The sequence below is a fragment of the Pteropus medius genome, unplaced genomic scaffold (assembly GCF_902729225.1).
Source record: "Pteropus medius unplaced genomic scaffold, Ma_sr-lr_union100, whole genome shotgun sequence".
Lineage (NCBI taxonomy): Eukaryota > Metazoa > Chordata > Mammalia > Chiroptera > Pteropodidae > Pteropus > Pteropus medius.
The window spans coordinates 7055052-7076736 of record NW_024340698.1 but is presented as its reverse complement, the minus strand read 5'-3'; the positions used below and the strand labels follow the sequence as shown (position 1 = coordinate 7076736).

Genomic DNA, 21685 nt, shown 5'->3' with positions numbered 1-21685 from the left:
TGGGCAGTGTAGATAATTAGAAAGTATAAGAGAAATTAGAAAATGGCAAGAACTGTGGGGACTATGACTGATAGGGGGAATACAGGAACTGGGGCTTGACAGAATGCTGAATGAATGGAATCAGACATTCTAAGATGAAGAAAGGGCATGAACAAAAATTTGGAAGTGGAAGAGAGGTATGCATTGTGAGAGCACATTTAGAAGAGATAGCCTTGATGTATACACCTTCTGGGAGTAAGGTAAGGTTAGAGAGGTAACAGTAGGTACCAGATTCTGGTAGGTCTGATAAGTCAAAAAATATTTTATGTGTTGTGGAGGAAAGCATTAGGGAGACATTTTATGTTTTTCAGTAAGAAATAATAGCTCTCCCTTGAAAGCTTACAGTGTGCTACTACTCTGCTAAGCTCCTTACGTGGATTATGTCACTGACTCTTCACAACAAGCCTAGGAGGTAGTACCAGCATTACCCCTATTTTCAAATGAGGAAAATAAGGATCGAAAATAATAAGCAACATGACGAGGGTATATGGTAAATAAAAGGAGAAATCAGGATTGTAACCCAGACATGCCTGTTTCCACTGCCCATAAACACTGTGTTCTTAAATATCATGCTGTGTGATCAGCGTAATTTTCAAAAAATAAACTGGCCTCATTGTAAAACAGAGAGGGTTAGGAAGCAAGGATAATGGTTAAAAGTATCCTCAATAATTCAGACACAAGGAGGAAAGGTCCCATGAGTAGGCGGTAAAAGTAAGAACAGTGAAAGGATTAATGCAAGAAGCAATAGTGATGTACTAGATATATGGGGGAAAGCAAAAGATGGCTCAGAGAGGAGTAATAGCACTAGCAAAAACAGGGAAGGGGTAAGAAGAGTAACTAGTTTGTAGGGAGGTGGTACAAAGGTTAAATTAAGTTTTAGACATATTGACTTTGAGGGGACAATGAGCAATGCCCAATGGAAAACTGATGGTATTTGCAGATATACCTTTGTTCTATTTATGGGTGCCTAATGAAATCTGCAAACTCATTCCCCAGAAGATGTACACATGCGCAAACATGAAATTTTGCATCACATTTCAGAGGGCCAGTGACTCCCCCAAACCTATATACAGAATATTTGGTACAAAGCATGAGCAATAAATAGAGGATGGAGATGTATAGATTGGTGCTTCTTACTCATATCCAATATCACATGAATTTCTTGGTTTCCAGGATCCTGTCCTGCCTGGTTCCCACCTTCCTTTCTGATTACTACCTTTCCATTTTTTTGTTTGTCTCTTACTCTTTTCCCTTGCCAGCAAAATTGGGTGTTAACTAAGAATCTAGAATATCCTTGGCTTGCTTTTTTCCTCAATAGGCTCAGTTGGTTGATTTTCTATAGATTTTGTGAGTATTAAATGAAATAATACATGTATTTTGAACAGCGCAGTCCCTGGCTCATAAAAATCTCTTAGCAAATGGTAGCCATGATAATAACCTGAGAGAATAAACAAGCTGATTAAATGATCCAAAGAACAAGCTGCCAAAGTAGTTTTGAGAAGCTCAAGGGGAAGAGCATACCACAGAATGAGGGAGAGGATGGTTAGGGGTGTAATGTTCCTTAACAAGAAGGAGGCGAATAATGTTAAATTTTATCTGAATTGTCTCAAGTTAAAATCAGGAAAGAAGACTCTTCTTAATGCAAGTCAGAACAATCATTCCCAAGATGCACAGTGGTGACTAATCTCCTTTCCAATAAGGTGCCTCGTGCTGACACAAGAACAGCAGTGTGTTGTGGTAGTGGCAGTTGCTATGGTTTATAAGATAATTTTAACCCTGTCATCATTAGAAAAGTTGGAAAATACGCACTCCAAAAAATATTCGAACGAGCTCAGAATATAGTTTTCAAACTGAAAATTCAGAAGCCAAGAATTTCCCCAAAGTCATTTCTCCCCCAATCAGGTCTCATGCATTTAGAACAACTATTCAAGCAAGAATATCATGCAAATATGCCTCTGGCAGCTTTTAAATGAAACAGCATCCTCTTATCAGTTCCCAGCCTGGTCACTCCCAAAGGGACTGCATATGCTTTTCGACATACAAATAAGTGCTATGCTCCTCCATTTGCAAACAGTTTAATCAGGTCTCCTGAAAAATTGGCAGGATTTTTTCAAGTTTCAAAGGGTAACAGCAGTTTCCTAAGCCAATTTTGATGGACCACATACCAAGAAAAGTGTAACTCTCTGAGAAAGGTCTACAGCTTTAAAAAAATTATATTTTTGTTTTTTTAATTATAGTTGACATATAATATTATGTTAGTTTCAGGTGTACAACACAGTGATTAGATATTTATACAACTTGTTATCACCCTGATAAATCCAGTACCCATCTGACACCATATCTTGTTATTACAATGCTACTGACTATATTCCCCATGCTATATTCTGCCTCCCTGTGACTATTTTGTAACTACCAATTTGTACCTCTTAATCCCTGCTCCCTTCACTGATTCCCCCAATCTGACAACCATCAATATGCTCTCTGTATCGATGAGCTGTTGTTTGTTTGCCTATCCTGTCCTCTAGATTCCACATATGACATTTGTCTTACTCTGTCTGACTTACTCCACTCAGCACAACACCCTCTAGGTCCATCCATGATGTTGCAGATGGCAAGATGTAATTCTTTTTTAGGCTGAGTAATATTCCATTGTATATGTGTACTACCTCTTCTTTATCCATTTATCCACTGTTGGACACTCAGGTAGCCTCCATATCTTGGCGACTGTAAATAATTCTGCAATGAACATAGGGGAATCACATGTCCCTTCAAAGTAGTGTTTTGGGTTTCTTCAGATAAATACACAGAAGAGGGATAACTGAGTCCTTTCTCTGTCTCCTGTTGTTGCCTTTGTTTTAAAGTCTATTTTGTCTGGTATAAGTATTGTTACCTCAGCTTTTTGCTTGTTTGTTTCAATTTTCATGAAACATCTTTTTTCATCCCTTTACATTCAGTCTGTGTGTGTCTTTTGATCTCAGGTGAAACCATTGTAGGCAGCATATATAAGGGTCTTGTTTTCCTATCCATTCAGCCACCTTATCTTCTGATTGGAACATTTAAAACATTTATATTTAAAGTTATTGTTGCTAGATATGTAGTTATTGCCATTTCATTATTCATATTTTTATCTTTTTATTTTTTCTTGTATTTGTTCCAGTTTTCTCAAATTGTTTATTTGGGCAGACCAGGAGACAGGGAGGCCCTGAATCTAAGAGAACGTGCTGGGTCTCTTGGTGGTGAAGTGTGGCTTGTGCTGGTGACATGGACCCAGTAGAGCAGCAGGAACTTGATCTTGGAGTCGTAGAACTGCTTGATCGCTGGTCAGCAGCACTTGCTGTCTGTGATCTCCTCCACCTTCACGATCTAGATTGAGTGGGCCCGGGCATGGTGCCAAGCCCCCAGGTCACAGTAGCACTGGGTGACGGCACCTGCAGAGGTCAGGTCACAGTACTTCCAGTACATGTTGTGGGTGTGACTTCAGGAGGTGTAGCACAGCCAGATACCAAAATTCTTCAACCGCAAGGGGGATTTCTAGAATACATGTCCACAGTAGACAATTTCCCCTGAAGACTTCTTCATCTTCTTCGGCCAAGACATAAAGCACCAGAAGTGAGGCTTGGCGATAACATGGTTAGGCGTGAAGATGCACATGTGGTAGAGGGACAGTGTACAGCACTCGGGGGTGGGCAGGCAACGCCCCACCACCTTGTATTCTCACAGCATGCCCGAAGCCTTCATAGCTCTGTCACTGCATGCGCCACCACCTATAAATGGAAGTGTCTGCCCTCACACAGCCAATCACCATGGCTTCATTGCATGAAATCAATTTCCTTCTTCTTAAAGAAGTATCTCATCTCCTGTTATACTGGCTTGGTGATGATAAACTCCTTTAGCTTTTTCTTGTTAGGGAAATTCTGTCAATTCTAAATTACACCTTTACTGGGTAGAGTAATCTGGATTGTAGGTCCTTGCTTTTCATCACTTTGAATATTTTGTGCCAAGCCCTTCTGGCCCACAAACTTTGAGAAAACATTGAGAAATCAGCTGACAGTCATATGGGAGCTCCCCTGTAGGTAAGTAACTGCTTTTCTCTTGATGCTTTTAAGATTCTCTCTTTATCTTTAATTTTCGGCATTTTAATTATGATGTGTCTTGCTGTGGTCCTCTTTGGATTAAGCTTGTTTGGGGCTCTTTGTGCTGCCTGGGCTTGTATGTTTATTTCCTTCATCAGTTTTCAGTCATTATTTCTTGAAATAGGTTTTCAATTCCTTGTTCTCTCTTCTCCTTCTGGTATCCCTATGATGTGAATGTTATTACAATTTATGTTATCCCAGAGGCCCCTTAAACTATCCTCATATTTTTGGATTCCTTTTCTTGTTGCTGTTCTGATTGGGTGTTTTCTCCTACCTTATTTTCTAAACCACTGATTCGATCCTCTGCTTCATCTAATCTACTGTTCCTCCTAAGGTATTCTTCATTTCAGCTCTTGTATTCTTCATTTCTGACTGGTTCTTTTTCATATTTTCTATCTCCACTTTTATGTTTTCTTTCTCTTTGTTAAAGTTCTCACTGAGTATATCTACTCTTCCCCTAAGTTCATTGAGCATCCTTATAACAGGTGTTTTGAACCCTGCATGTAGTAGATTGCTTGTTTCCATTTTGTTTAGTTCATTCTCTGGAGCTTTGTTCTGTTCTTTCTTTGTCATCTCACTATGATTGCCTACTTGCATTTATTTCTATGTAATAGGTAGGGCTGCTATGTCTCTCAGTCTTAGTAGAGTAGTAGCCTTACATGGGTGTGTTATGGGTCCCAGTGGCACAGTCTTCCTTGGTCACCTGAGCTGGGTTCTCCAGGGAGGTGGGTTCTCCAGGTATATTCCTTGTATGGGTTGTGTGTGTCCTGTTGTAGCTGAGACTTGGTTGCTGTTTGCTCATTAATGGGTGGGATTGACCCTGGGACTGATTTGTTGTGATAACTGGCCATGACCGGTGGAGTTGTTTAGGGGCTGACATTACAGAACAGGATTTGCTTTAGCAAAGGTCTGGTGCCTGCCCTGTCTGCCCTTTGCGTGTGTTGTCTTTAGATGTGACCCCAAGTGGTACTCTGGCTCAGACTGAAGCCGGCCGCTGGACATGCAGGCTGGGGCCTTTTGGGAGGGGCCCTGACACAGGCCAAATTTAGGGGCCACCTGGTATAAGCCACCAAGCAATCTGTAGATGGCCACCACCCATGCTGGGCTTGGAAGTGCCTCAAGAGGCCAAGCCGCAAACCGAGGCTGGTTGCTACTAGTGCCAGGCTTAGGACTGCTAAGCAAGAGGTACAGGGGATGCCGAGGCCAGATGCTGCTTGTTTGGGATTTGGGAACCTTTGAGAGATGTTAGGAAAGTCCACAGCATGAGCCAAGACAGGCCATTTGTATGGAAAACTCACTGGAAGCACCTTGGGTGGGCCTGCAGGTTAGGTGGGGTGGGGTCTCAGGGAATCACCAGGGAAGGACGACTACTGTTAGCCAGGTTGACTCAGATATGGAGGCTGAATGGGTCTGCAAGCCAGGCAGGGAAGGGCTCAACAAAGGAACAATGCCCTCTGCCAGGGTGTCTGGGAGAACGTTGCCCCTCCGGCCCTCACCCTGAAACCAGACAACTCTGTTCCTCCCCATATGTCCCTGGAGCCTTCCAAGCTGTTGCCCCAGTACTAGAGCTCAGAGATAGTGAATCCATCAGAGAGTAAGTTTGGATGTGGGCCCCTTATGAGGAAAGTCTGCGACTCCCTCAGCTTTCTATCTCATTCAGCCACAATCTCTGCTGGTTTTCAGAGCTATAACTTGTGGGAACTTCTCTTTCCAGAACTGGAACACTGGGCTGGGGAGGCCAGTATGGGGCCAAGACTTTTCACTGTTACAAAATTTCCATCTGCAAATTTGTATTTCAGATTTCTCTCTGCAGCCGAGATATTTCTCCTGATTCTGAACCACCACAAGTGAGTGTGGAGCCAGCCCGTTTTGCATCTTTACCTCTCCAACCAATCTCAAGGTGGCCTCTTCTGTGTGTCCCCAGTTGTAGGACTTCTGTTCAGCTAGACTTCAGGTGACTCTCAATGATGGCTCTTCTGTAGTTTAGTTGTAATTTTGATGTGGTTGTGAGAGGAGGCAAGCACAGCATTTACCTACTCCTCCATCTTGACCGGAAGCTTACAGCTTCTTATTCATAATTTTTCCATTTAAAAAAAATCTGAATAATCTGAATACTTCTAGAGATTTTTTAAGTGAATCTGGACTTCTGCTGGTTGGCTTTACAAATACAGGGTTAGATTCTAGCAGACCTGCTAGCAAATCACTTATAAGAAGTCAGCAGGAGTCCCGGAGAAGAAAGTACTTATTTTTCCCCAGCAACTCGGTATTATCACTAGAAAATATGTGCATGGAGGAGGGAGGAGGTAGAGAATATGTGAACTATTTCTGTAAATAAACAACTTAGTAAGTCAAATGTATAATTCCTAAAATTTCCATCTGCAAATTTGTATTTCGGATTTCTCAAAAATTATAATACAAGTTAGCTGGCTTTTCATTCCTGCTTCTCCTCTCCTGTGATCATCCTCAATTTCAGCCATGATTCACTAAATATTTTTCCCCATTGGGAGTTATAAAATAATATCCTAGCTCATTGTTTCATTTTATATTGAGCTTCATTGCGTTTTCAGGCATATACACTGTCAGCTCTCCTTTCCATTCTGTAAAATCTTTTCTATTGACAATTCAATCATGTCAAGTTTGGAACAGGAGAGGCACTGATTTGATCAGCTATCACTGGATTTACAATATATAAATGACAGTACCATATCTAGCCCTTGTCTAAAACAGCTGCCTTTTATCGATTTATATTCCACTGGCGAGGAAGAAAAATTACAGCACAATGCAGTGGTATGATCCAAGATCAATACCAATTTTTTTCTTAATGACACAAAGGCCAAGATAAGGACAGCATAAGTCAAAGCTAGACAGATCAAATTTGTCTGATATCCCTTTCAATTACTGAAGAACATGCACAGGGATGTATAACATTAAAGCAAAGGAGAGTATTATTCCAAGTGGTTTAAAATTATGACATCAAACAAGACTGAATAGCATCCTCAGATATGATATGGAATTGAAATGAGTTGAGAATGGAAGACCATCATCCCCTACCTTGGTCTGAAAGTAGCTGAGCACCTCCGGAGTTAGTCTAACTACCAGAACTCAGAACAATGACTCAGCTGTGTAATCCAGAGGATGAGGATTTAAACCAGAACTCCAGCACCAAACATGCTGAATTCCTTAGACATTGGTATTGAACAACAGGTAATGAAATGTGAAATAGACTGGTTGCCCCTCAGAATATAATATGTGTTACATGAACCTAAAAAGCAAATTACTCTAATAACTTTACAAGTTCAACAGAGTGGTTAGGTGACATAAACTCTAGGCAAGTTGTAAAGTTTCAGCTATTTCCACTATGGCAATAAAAGGCTGCCCAATCCTGTGGGAATCTAGGAAGATTCCTTATTTCAGCTAAAATGGAGCTGGGGACAGGTCAAAGCAGTTCATTCAAAATCTGTTGCACCACGACCCAAACCTACACCATGGAAAATTATGATAAAATCAGTTCAGAGGAATACTGGACTGGAGACTGCCTAGGAGATTTTCTCTATCGAATATATATATATTTTTAAACCTGCTACCAACACTGAAGAAAGCAGAGGCTTTTCCTTATTAAACTGTGTCTCGATTTCACTTGCATATCTTCCTGATAGTCCCTTCGCTTCCACTTTGTCCACTTCAACATACACAAATATGGTTATGCACTTTAAATAACAACAGGGTTTTTTTTTGTCATAGAATATAAGCTCAATATAGATTAGGTAAATTATAAACTAGAGGTGTTCGAGAGAAGCACGATGAAATCTTAGGAGGGCTTTTGTGAAATATATTGTGAAAGGAATTAAAATACCTGATCAGTAGCATAATAGATGATGATGTTTGAAGAATTCCTTCTAGTCCTGAGTTTCTATGTTTCTAAGTAATAACAGTTCAAATGCCCTACTACTAGTAAAAAAAATATACAGAGTGAAAAGAGCATGGGTATTTGGAATCAAAAGGACCTGGGTTTTCAGACTGGACCTTGCAACTTCCTAGCAGTGTAATCTGTGGCAAGTTACTTAGCCTCTCTGTATGTCACTGGCAGTCACAATTACAAGTGTGCTATACATCATATCCCATTTGATCTTCACAATGATCCTATTACGTTGTAATCTCCATTTTAAAGATGAAAAAAAAAGGTTCAGTGAGCTTAAGTAAACTTGCTCAAGATCATACACAGCTGTTGAGTCTGGATTTAAACCAATGGTCTATGTGTTTCCAAAATCTACTGTTACCATTACTATCATCATGCTGCAATCATTCCAGTTCAATCAAAGCTTGAGCTATTTTCTTTACTGTCTCTCTCACTGAGAAATCAAGTTAGGACCACACAGTTAATGACAACAGAACTGTACATAACCCCATGTACAATGTGAGCAGCCAATGGCAACTTAGATGTCTACTCAGGAAATGCTTAGAAAAAAATATGGAAACCTTACTTCCTTAAGCCATGTTTGTTACCAGTATCATCATTATAATATATCTAACTGAAGACTAAAAGTGTCCCAATTCTAAAGACAAAAATGGAAGTTGTAACTAGAATGTAAAAGGCAACATGAGACATCTCTCAATACAGTCAATTTTGACTTGATTTTCAAGTAGTGCTGCCAATCCATTTGTTTCTTGCAAATTAGTGCAATATTTACTAATCGTGACATCAAATGATTCAATTTAGCTGCAGATAACAAAAGCAGGCCATTTATCCTAGTGTAAAGTAATCAGAAATAAGATGCCTTGTTTTTCATAAAATATCATGCTAGGACTTTGAGTGACAGTAAAACTGGTGTCACCATATGGGTTGTGGGCATGGCCGGTTTGGTAAGACAATCTAGTAGTTAGCACTGTTAGGAGGTCAGGAAGCCAAAGAGGTAAGACGGAAATAAAGAAAGATACAAACATCAGAAATCAGAGCAGGCAGTGGGGTCATGTGTTTGAGTGGAGCAAATGGGAGAAAATACAAGAAATCATTAATTAGTGAGCCTAGCTTGAACGTGATACTCTCATATACTTTCTCTCACAGAAAGAATATATCATCTATCTTCAGCTAGCACCAAAGAGGGTAATGGTATCTGGCTGGCAAGGTCTTTTAAAGGTATTAAACAGCTGCAAAGAGCTGAGCAAAAAAGGCAAATGAACAACAAGCTGGTAGGTGGGAGACAGTACAAGAATGTGATTAGGCACTCTGGCACTGGAATTTCAAACTGACTGTATTCAAAGTTATGACTGAGAAAAGGTATGCCAGGAAGTTAGTCCAATAGCCAGCACATAGTAATATCTTAACTCATGTTTTTAACTCCTGAAAAAGGGATTGTACCTAAAAATCAAAGTATAGAAGGTTTCAAGTATATACAAAGTGATCTTTCTAGTCATACATTTGTATAGAAATAATTTCAACAGAATCCATTTTTTTCAATACATAACTGAAAAATTAGGTTAAATTAATGATCAAGGATAACTGCAAAATAGTTTATTTTGGAAATATAAATGTATACTAATTATCACCAGCTAGCAACGTATGTACACCATTGACTAATAAACTGTCTGACTTCGTAAATAGGAAAAAAAATTTTCGGTAAAGATCATAGCCAATTATGGTCATGCTCCACAAAACAACATTTCGGTCAACAATGGACTAGATGTACAATGGTGGTTTTAGAAGATTATAATTAAGCTCAAAAACTTCTATTGCCTGGTGATATCTTAACTGTCATAACATCATATTATAACTAGATGTACAATGGTGGTTTTAGAAGATTATAATTAAGCTCAAAAACTTCTATCGCCTGGTGATATCTTAACTGTCATAACATCATATCATATTATTTATTTGTTCGTGGTGATATTGGTGTAAACAAACCTACTACACTACCAGTTGTATAAAAGTACAGCACATACAAACACAGTAGTAGGCTATGGGATCTAAGTTTCTTTAAGTACATTCTGTGATGTTCATATAATGATGAAATCACCTAACAATGCATTTCTCAGACCATATCTCCATTGTTAAGTGGCACGTGACTATATTCATACTTTGAATTTCTGTATTTTTTTGGCATGTTCTTAAGTGGCCCAAATAAATGAAGAGCAACAATGTCACAATCTTTATGTAGTCAAGTATATCTATAATTTGGTAATATTAACCATAAATAGTTCTGTTCAAACTGTAGTGGAATGGATAGTTAACTTATCTCTCTGTTGAAGCATTCCTTCTTTTTGTACTTCATATATATAGAGACACACATGCTTCAGAGTCAGAAGGCATGAAACCAAGGCCTAATTCTACCACTTACTGGTTGAAAAATTCTCTGTGCCTCAGATCCCCCACCTACATAACAAAGACAATAATATCTACCCTTCCTTGTGTAGGTATTATTCATCTTTATATCAGTCATGGACCTCAAAACTGTGCAAGATGAAAAATGAGCAGATGCCTAAGAAACATTTGTTGCTTGGTGATAAAAATTTCAAGAAAAGATAATATTTTATTGACCCTAGAATTTTATGTTTGCCAGAAACTCATTAAAAAACAAATATTATAATAATTCTACAATTGTTATTGACACTCAAAATTATTTTGTGCTTCAGCCAGATTTCAGCTTCATCTTTGAATTGGCATCACTTAACCCAGTAAACAGGTAACTGCAGAGACTATGCATTTTCGCCTTCCTAAAGAACATGCATAAGTATCACATGCCAAACATGCAAACATGTTCAGAAGATAAAATTAACCTAATTACCATAGGATACAAACAAGATCCAAAGTCTAATAGTATAAAATATACTAAATGTCCAGGACATAATCAAAAATTACTTGACATACAAAGAAGAAACAAACAAACAAACCTCACATGGGCAACGTTTGTCAACAGTTCCAGCTCTGAGATGACACAGACGATAGAATTATCAGACAAAAATGTTAAAGCAAATATTATTAAAATGCTCTAATAAGATCAAACACTCTTGAAAGGAATGAAAAGACAGGATATTTCTGCAAAGAAATAGAAGTTATAAATGAGGACCAAATACAAATTTTAGGTCTGAATAATACAATAACCATAATTTAAAACTCACTAGATGAATTCAATGGCAGAATGGAGATGACAGAGAAGTCAGTAAATTTAAAGATTTAAATCAATAGAAATCTTCCAATCTGAATAACAGACAAGAAAAAGATTTTTTAAAAAGAAAGCAAATGAACAGCGTGAACAGAGGCTTAGATATCTGTGTCATCAGGTTCCCCAAAAGAGGAGGAGGAATATGGTGCAGAAAAACATTTAAGGAAATAGAGGCTAAAACTTTTCCAAAATTTGGCAAAATACACAAATCTATAAATTCAAGAAGCTCAGTAAACTTCAAACTGGATAAACTCAAAGAAATCCATACCCAGTCACATAAACATCAAACTTCTGAGGACTAAAGAAAAAAGAAAAATATTGAAAGTGGCTAAAAGTAACATATAACTTAAAGGGAAATAACAATCTGAATGACTATGGGTTTCTCATGAGAAACAATGGAGGCATGAAAAAAGCAACACATTTTTAAAGCATTGAAAGAACAAAACTATCAATGCAGAACTTTGTAGCCAGTGAAATTATCTTTCAGAAATGAAGACGAAATAAAAACATTCTCAGGTGATGGAAAACTAAGAGAATTCATAGCCATTGAAGTTTTTTTGTACAGAGGAAAATAATACCAGAAAGAAAATTGGAAAATCAGAACTGAATGAAGAGAAATAGAAAAGCTAAATATCCAATATAAATTAGACTGTTCTTCTCCTCTTGAGTTCTTTAAAATATACTTTACAGTTAAAAGCAAACATAATAACAATGCCTGATGGCATTTTCATTTTATTTGAATAATACAACTACAACATAAAAGGGATATGAAAAGGGATCTATATGGTGGAGGTTTTCTACATTTAGCTTGAAGTAAAAAAATAAAGACTGTAAAAAGGCTGTGAAAAGTAAAGTATGCATATTGTAATCCCTAGAGCAATTACTGAAAAAAAAAACTATATACAAAGATATAGTAAAAAAAAATTAAATAAACTAAATGGATTAATAAAAAATGTTCAAATAACCCAAAGGAAAACTGGAAAGAAGGAAAAAAATAAGGAACATAGGGGAAAAAACAAAAAAAAGAATAAAATGACAGATCCAAAACATATCAATGATCACTTTAAAAATAAATGGTCTAACAACCTAACTAAAAGATGGAGATTGTAAACTATAAGCTGTCTGCAAGATATCCATTTCAGATATAATTATATAAGTACATTAAAAACAAAAAGATGGAGAGTGATGATAGCAAAAATGGCAGAGTACAGACTTCTGAAAATTTGTTCCTTCATAAAAGCAATGAAAAAGCTGACGAAAATGTGAGAATCGGAAATCTAGGAATTAACAAAAGGAATGGAGCAACCCAGGATGCATTTTTTTTTTAAATGACTGAATCTTGGTGATAACAGTCATAACAGAATTTTATGGCATTTTAACTCGCTCTAGGACTATCTCCTATTCTCTACCTCTGCCATAACCTTGAAAAATAGCCTGTATTCCTGAAGGAGCTGCATGGAACTTGAGATCTCTCAAAGCCTCATTCCCAAAGAATTGTCATGATTTGATGTGTCTAGAGGTTCCCAAAAAAACCCAACTTACAAGGCTCTCTGTATTTGACCCAATTTGTAGTGTGCCAGTGTAAAAAGCGTTTTCCCAGGGAAGAGGGATGTTTGCCAAAGAAAATTACTGAGTGTTTTAACTTTATAATTATCTGAGGTGATAGATAACAGCTACACCACAGAATAAACTAAATAAAAAGGTTAGTAGAAAAATGCAGAAGACATATTCATAAGGGCTTTGAAAATATTAGATATATTCCTGGGAATATAGATGGGTACTCACATGTGTAGGGCTGTGCTCATGCTCAAGAAAGGCCTGAGAAGGCAGTAAGATCTCACTTACAGTTTACCTTGAGGCTCTGTGCAAGCTAGAAATGATGGCTAATGCAAAGTTGTCAATTGCCTGGCTGACTTTTAAAGCCATGCCCCAGCACACATACAGAGCCACAGCAAAGACTGAAAAATCAGGCACTTAAGGAAATTTCTGTCCAATCATTAGCTAATCAATAAGGTAACCAAACAGAAACTTCAGTGACCACATACAGCAAAAATACAGACTTTACAGAATTAATTCAGAAAACTCACTAAACAAACAAGCAAACACACTTACACAAGTAGAAACAACAGACACTGGGGAGGGGGAGAATCTGATTTCCAGAGTTGCCACATTGTATTATTTTAAATGCCCAGTTTTTAACAAAAAAATAGTCACAAGACATGAAATGGAACAAGAAAATATGGCCCATATGCAGGTGAAATAAAAGCAATCAATAGAAACTTCTGAGGAAGCATGGACATTAGACTTACTGAACAAAGACTTTGAATCAGCTATTTTAACCATGCCTAATGAACTAAAGGAAAGCATGAGCATGCTGTCTTACCATGAAGAGAATATTAATAGAGATAGAAATTATTAAAAAGAACTAAATACAAATTCTGAACTTAAAAGGTAAAATAAATTTTTAAAAAATTCACGAGAAGGGCTCAAGAGCAGATTTGAGCAGGTAGAAGAAAGAATCAGTGACCTGGAAGATACATCAATTGAAATTATTTTGTAGGGAACAGAAAGAAAAAGAAATGAAGAAAAATGAACAGATCCTCAGAGACCTGTGGGACACCATCAAGTATAACAACATACACGTAATGGGTGTCCCAGAAGTAAAGAAAAGGGAAGAAAGAATATTTAAAGAAATAATGGCCAAAAATTTCCAAAAAAATTACTAAAAACATAAATCTACACATTCAGGAAGCTCAATAAACTCTAAGTAAGATAAGGTCAATAACATCCACACCTAGACACATCATAATCAAACTTTTGAAAGATGCAGAGAACCTTGAAAGCAACAGGAAAAAAATGATTTATATACAAGGGATCAATAAGATTAGCAGCTGATTTCTCATCAGAAACCATGAAGGCTAGAAGGAAGTAGATTACATATTCAAAGTGGTAAAAGAAAACTGTCAACTAAGAAATCTATGTCCAGCAAAACTATCCTTCGAATGAAAAAGAAATTGGGGAGTAACTTCTTAATAGATACCGGGTTTCCTCTTAGAATGATGAAAATGTTGTGTATGTGTGTGTGTGTGTGTGTGTGTGTGTGTGTGTATACACACACTTATATATATAGTATATATATGTATATATATGTATAGTGTATACATATATAGTATATATATGTATAGTGTATATGTGTATATATATATACATATATATAGTATATATGTATATATATGTATAGTGTATACATATATAGTATATATATGTATAGTGTATATGTGTATATATATGTATATATATATATATATGTATATATATATATATATATACACACACACACATACATATATAGTGGTTGTTCAACACTGTGACGTAATAATTGTTACTAAATTATTTACTTTAAAATGGTTAATTTTATTGTATGTGAATTTCACCTCAAGTTTAAAAAAATGACAGAAAGATTAAAGACATTCCCAAATAAACAAAAACTGAGAAAATCTGTCACTAGCAATTCTGCACTACCATAAAAACTGAAAAAATTATTTAGGCTAAGATGAAAGGGCACTAGAGAGTAACTCCAATCCACATGAAGAAATAAAAAATACCATTAGCGGTAATGAGTATAAATTGATTTTTATTTATAATTCTTTTTTGTCCTACCTTATCTAAAACCAAAATTATAAATTTGCATTTATGGAAACAATATATAAATATATAATTGTGACAACAACAGTATAAAGAAGAGGGAGAAATAAACCAAAGTTTTTACATATTATTTCAAATTGATATTAATCTGAACTAGATTCTCATAAATTAAGACGTTAATAGTAATCACAAAGACAAGCATTAAGAAAATAACTAAATAAAATATAGCAAAAGAAATCACAAGAGAATTAAAATAGTACAGTGAAAAGTATATTTAAAGAAAAAGAAAGCAGAAATGGAGAAATAGCAAAACAAGATATAACACATAGAAAACAAATGGCAATATGGCAGATGTAAATCTTACCTTATCTGTGATTACATTAAATAAGAATTTATTAAACTCTCCAGTTAATAGGCAGAAACTGACAGACTACATACAAAAACATGATCCAACTATATTGTGTCTACAAGAGACACACTTTAGATTCAAAGATACAAATATGTTGAAAGTAAGAGGATGGAAAAATTTATAGATAAACCATGAAAACAGTAGCCAAGAGAGGTAAAGTGCCTATACTAATATTAGACAAAAATCATTACTAGAGACAAAGGACATTTTGTAATGGTAAAAGGTTAATTCATCAAGAAGATATAACAATTATAAACATATCTAAATCTAATAACAGAGCCCGAAAATACATGGGCAAAAACTGAGAGAATTAAAGAAACAGAAATTCAACAATAATAGTTGGAGACATTAATACCACATCTTCAATAACGTATAGCACCACTAGAAAATTAAAAGGATAGAAAATAATATACCATACAAATACTAGTCAAACAAATCAGAGTGGCTATATTAAAATCAGAAAAAGTAGAATATGGATCAAAAAGAATTATCAAGGATAAAGAGGGACATTACATCATGATAAAAGTGTCAATCCACGAAGAAAGAATAGCAATCCTAAATGTGCATGTACCTAACAACAGAACTTCAAAATACATGCAGACTCAACATTGTAAAGATGTCAATTCCCCCAAATTGATCTACAGATTTAACAAGATTGAAACCAAAATTCTTGAAAGATTTTCTTTGTATACACAGACAAGCTGATCCTAAAATTCCTATGGAAATCCAAAAGACCCAGAATAACCAAAACAATTTTGAAAAAAAAGAATAAAATTTGAAGAATGAGAGCATCCAATTTTAATTCTTACTATAAAGCTCCAGTACTCTAGATGGTGAACAGTGTTGTATCGGTATAGATTTATGGCAAAACTGAAAGTCCAGAAATAGATCCACACAAATATGACCAACTGAGTTTTGACAAAGGTTCAAAGGTAATTAATGGGGCAAAAGTTGTCTTTTCCGCCATGGTGTTGGAATAATTAGACACATTTATGGAAAAATAATGAACCTCCCCTAAAATAATGCCTTATAGAGAAATTAATTCTAAATTGATTATAGATCTAAATGTAAATTATAAAACCATAAATATTTTGGAAGGAGACATGCAAGAAATCTTTTGACTTGAGGTGAGACAGACACAAACACAATTTTTTTAAAAAAGATGATAATTTGGAGTAATTCGTCATGATTAAAACTTTTGCTCTGAGAAAGACACTTTTAAAGAGAACAAAAAGTCAAGCTACACACTGGAAGAAAATATTTGCAAATCACATATTCCACAAAAAACTTGTATCCACAATATGTAAAGAGTGCTCATGAAATAGATCTCCTAGGGCATTATGCTGAGAGAAAAAAAGACAATCTCAAAAGTTTACTGTGTGATTCCATTTATACACATTATCAAAGTGACAAAATTATAATGATAGAAAATACATCAGTGGTTACTATGAGTTAGAGTTGAAAGACAAGTGTGACTAGTAAAGAATTACAAAAGAGATATTGTAGTGATAAAACAGTTCTGTGTCCTGATTTTTATGATGTGTATTCAAATCTACACATGTAATAAAATTTCACAGAACAATATATGAAATAAGTACATGTAAAATTTAGCAAACTCCTAATCAAGTCTATACTTGAGTTAATAGTATTGTGACACTGCCAATTTCCTGGTTTTGACAATGTACTATGGTTATATAAAATATTATCATCAGGGGGATCTAGGTGAATGGTACATGGTAATCCTCTGTACTATTTTGCAATCTGTTATGATTCTTAAACTACTTCTAAATAAAAAAAAACACTCAATAGAATGAAAAACAAAAAAAATCCAATTTAAAAATTGGCAAAAGACTTTAACGGACACTTCACTAAAGATATATAGATGGCCAATAAACACATAAAAAGATACTCGACATTAACTATTAGAGGACTACAGATTAAGCCACTGTTGAGATACCATTACACATCTGTAAAATGACTAAAATAAATATTGCTGACAATACCAAGTGCTGATAAGTATCTGAAATGACAGCGACTCTCATCCATTGTTGGTGGGAATACAAAATAGTACAGCTACTCTGGAAAACCACTTAGGAGCTTCTGATAAAGTTAAACATACTCTTCTCATATAACCCAGAAATCCCACATCTAGGCATTTATCCAAAAGAAATGAAAACTTATGACATTATGTTAACACAAAAACTTGTACTCAGTTGTGTATAGCATCCTTATTGTAACTTCCCCAAATTGGAAGCAACCCAAATACCTTCAATTTGAAAATGGAAGAACTGTAGTATATCCAAACCATAGAATACTACTCAGCGGTAAAAAGGAACACACTATTCAGACATGCAACAATTTGGATGAACCTCAAAGGCATCATGCTGAATGAGAGAAGTTAGCCTCAAAGGTTGCAAAAGTGTAAGATCTCATTTATGTGACATTCTGGAAAAGGCAAAACTATAGTGACAGAGAACAGATCAGTATTGCTGGGAGTTTTTTTGTATGACAGATCTGTTCTACATCCTCATTTTGGTGGTGGTCACATGAATTTATGCATGCATTAATAATTAAAAAGCTGTATACCAAAAGAGTCAATTTTATTGTATGTAAATTTATAATTTATAAAATTAACCTGATTATGCTAGTAATACCATCATTTCACAACTTAGAGATTTAAAAATAAGTGCACATACCTATATGCATACATAGGACAAAGTACAGGCATTTTCTAAGTGTTTCACAAATATTCACTTAATTTTCACAATAATATTATAAGTACTAGAATTTTCTCCATTTCACACACAAGGAAAGTGATACATATATATCGAGGTTAAAAAATTGTCTAAATGACAGAGCAAGGAAATAGTGAGGTGAGGATTAAAGCCAAGCTTCAGTCTAAGTCCAGATTCTCCGCTGTTAATCATGAAGCTTTACTGTGCTATATGCTTTTTGCTATAGCTCTTTAGAAGACACACTCTTCTCATTAATAAAACAATCTGAGGTACTTATTAACTGATATTTTCTGAAGAAAGTCCTTAAGATTTAGAGAGATAAATTCATGTGCCCAATTAGTCAGAAAGAGACTGAAAGAGAAAGTAAAAGATCTACCTGTCATAATTTATACCTCACTTTCCCATGTACTGTATTGATTAATACAGGTGGCTGGTTTCTTGCCATTAGTTTTTTGTTCTTACAGAAATCCATATCATACTTCCTACTTAAATATAGACAAAAATGAACCTTCACCATTCAGAAAACTGCCAAAGGAAGTTTGAGATTCTTACAGTAGCTGGAGAAGGAAGTTTCTGAACTTGTTCATGGTATTAAAATTTATTTCTAAAGGCATGCAGGATGATGGTATTAAAATGGTTATTATTTTATGCAGTCTCGGTTTGTGTTTGTTCCTACCACAATGCCTTTGACTACATTCAGAATAATTAATGAAAACTTACACATGCCAAAGTCCTGAGCAAAGACAGAAGTAATACAAAATCCCTCCTTGGGGAAAGGAAAGAAAATAGATGTTACTGAGGACCATGCTTAATTATTGTTTTAGAAATAAAATTGACCAGAAAACTTCATTGGGTGGTGCTGTTTAAACCATACTATTTATGCAAGGTCTGATTTTACTTTTAGGGGAAAACAGAGACAGATATGTCATTTCAGGATGGAAATGAATTCTGCAGATTTTTATAGTTAGGATGCCTTTGGAAGGTTTCTGTCTTTTATGTGTTCAAAATAAGTCCTAAAATGATTTCGTGAAGTAGACAGGGAATGAACCTAATAAGAAGTTAAGTAATGTACAAGGGCAAGAACATATATAAGATTTATAATTAAACACCCCTGGAAACATTCAGCAACTATCCCCAAATTCACATTCACACCCCACAGCCATCTGTGTGCTGTAAGGTCCACCATTTGAGAATGAAACTGCCTGTTTACATTTCGAATACATGCTTCTGCCAGTGATTTGAAAGTGTGAGGGCAGAAGTGCACCAGTGTTTAGGAAGGAAGAGAGAGGGTGTGATTAAAATTGGGAGAAGAGCATGGTACATTGGCTATTCATTCAACAGGTGCTAAGCACCTGCTAAGTGCTGGATACTGCACTAATGGCAGGAGATACAGATATGGCTAAGACCTGGCCACCACCTGCCACTGGGAGCTCACAATCTGGTTTGGGAGATCCCAGAACATTGGGGGAAAATTCAAATGGAGCTGTGCAACTGGAGTTTACAGGGCATACAAGGATAGGAGATCAAGACATAAGCTAAAAGACTATACAGTGAGCACATATTGAAGGACTTTGTATTCTGTGCCAAGGAATTTTATATTTTATGTCTTTTGATTAAACACAAATAATCCATGTTTACTGTAGAATACTTTAAAAATACAGAAAATCAAAATGTAAAAAAAAAAAAAATCACCTTCAATTCCACTACCCAAATCTGTACATTCTGTGTCTGTGTCTCTCCCTCTTTCTAGATATAGATATGTCTCGCTCTCCGTCTATTGAGAGAAATACACATATAATCACATACACATGTTTTCCCTCACTTAAAATATAAGGAATATTTATTCATATCATTAAATCTTCTTCAATGACATCTTTTTAACTGCCGCATAGGATTCCATCATATTGTTATTTCATCATTTAACCAATCATTTACTGCTGGTTGTTTCCTATTTTTGCAATGGTAACTGCATTTTTGAAATGCAATTGTGTTCGCATTCCATGACAGCTGTTGTCCAGAAACATGGCAGTTGTAGGCTGCACACACACAGGTAAAACTGGTAAGGAGAAAAGGGAGATGCAAAGATCATTAAGAGATAAATAAGGAGAAAAGTCGGGCAGTATACAAAAAAAAAAGATTCATGTAAGGTGGTTTCTAGAAGAGAGAGAATACTAAGAGGGAAGAAAGAATCTGTCTAGGCTGTGGACTCTGGTAAGTTATTCATTCGGTGAAACTTTACTGAACACCTACTCAAAACATGAATCAACCTAGACCTTGGGTCCTTGAGTTATCTGACTGAGATTTCCAATGTGATTTCCTATGCAAGCTATCATCAGTCAATGGTTCACCTGAGGCATCTGACCCCTTGAGAAGAGTCGGCTGGGCATGGTAGCTAGACAATTACCTACATTTCCCAAGTACTGTTTCTGTATTAAATTAAATCACCAGAAAGCCAAGTACCTGGATCATATTATCTCAGCCTCCAAAGACATATCTAAACTGAATTACGATTTAATATTACACTCTCATATCTTATGTAGAAGGTTGATACAGGAATTATCCATTTCAACAGGGTTGTTGTTCCTTTGCAAAACTGTAGTTGAAGATGTCTACTATAACTTATTATCTCTCACACGAGAGCCCATATAATAAATTACAGAATAAAATTTGTCTGGGGAAAAGTAGAGACATTTTTCTGCAGCAATAAAAACTATACAAGCCAATGTATTTTCCTATTTACTTTTTGTTGCTAGGCAACAGACTATTGGATTGGCTAGTCCAGATACCTTATGACATCCACCTTTCTGGTTCCCTTAGTTGGTCTCCTTGGTTTTCAAATTTTAGAGGTCCTATATTTATACTGTTTAATTTTGTATACTACCTTAGATCTTTTTGAAGCTATATAAAATGAAAGAATCTTAAATAAATTTGGTCACTAAAAGCTTTTTGGTAACAGTTGGCCCACATGCTACTAAATATTGGCTAAATGATTATCAATGTTTGATTTGAGGGCTGTATGATATTTATAGTTGATAGTTTTGATTGTGGTATAATTAGTCTCCATGTGATTATCTTGAAATGTGCCATTCTAAATTGTATTCATAACATATAAATGCACATATGCAAGTGCTAATAATGTAGCATCTCGATATGACTAAACTTCTAAAATAATCTATCACCCCCAACTTTAAAGAAGAAAACCATGAGCTGTTCTTTTCTGTGCAGAAAGCAATAAAGAATGGAATGAATCAAATTCAAAATTGTATGAAAGTATTCTCTCTTCTCTATCTCTGATCTGGAGAGAAATAACATATAGTGAAACCTACTTAAAACTCTTCAAAAGCTCTCTAATGCTTTAAGAATAAAGCCCAGCTGCAATGGTAAGGTGTTTATGGTACTTAAGTAAAAAAGACAAATTACAGAACAATATGATCTAAATTTTATCACACACAAAATTGAAATGGACTAAAAATGTGCACTAAAATTGGTTAATAGGGTTAAGAATTATTCTTTTTTTATCTATATGTTCTTATTTTGCTAAAATAAACATGTGACTTCTGTTATCAT

At 35.6% G+C, this 21685-nt stretch overlaps 1 protein-coding gene and 1 pseudogene across 1 annotated transcript in view; both read right to left on the bottom strand.

The window, feature by feature from the left end:
* Window positions 1-21685, bottom strand: part of GPC3 (glypican 3) — a 423057-nt gene that overhangs the window by 255914 nt on the left and 145458 nt on the right. The window lies entirely within an intron of this gene.
* On the bottom strand, window positions 3130-3777 carry LOC120612763 (60S ribosomal protein L18a-like; annotated as a pseudogene).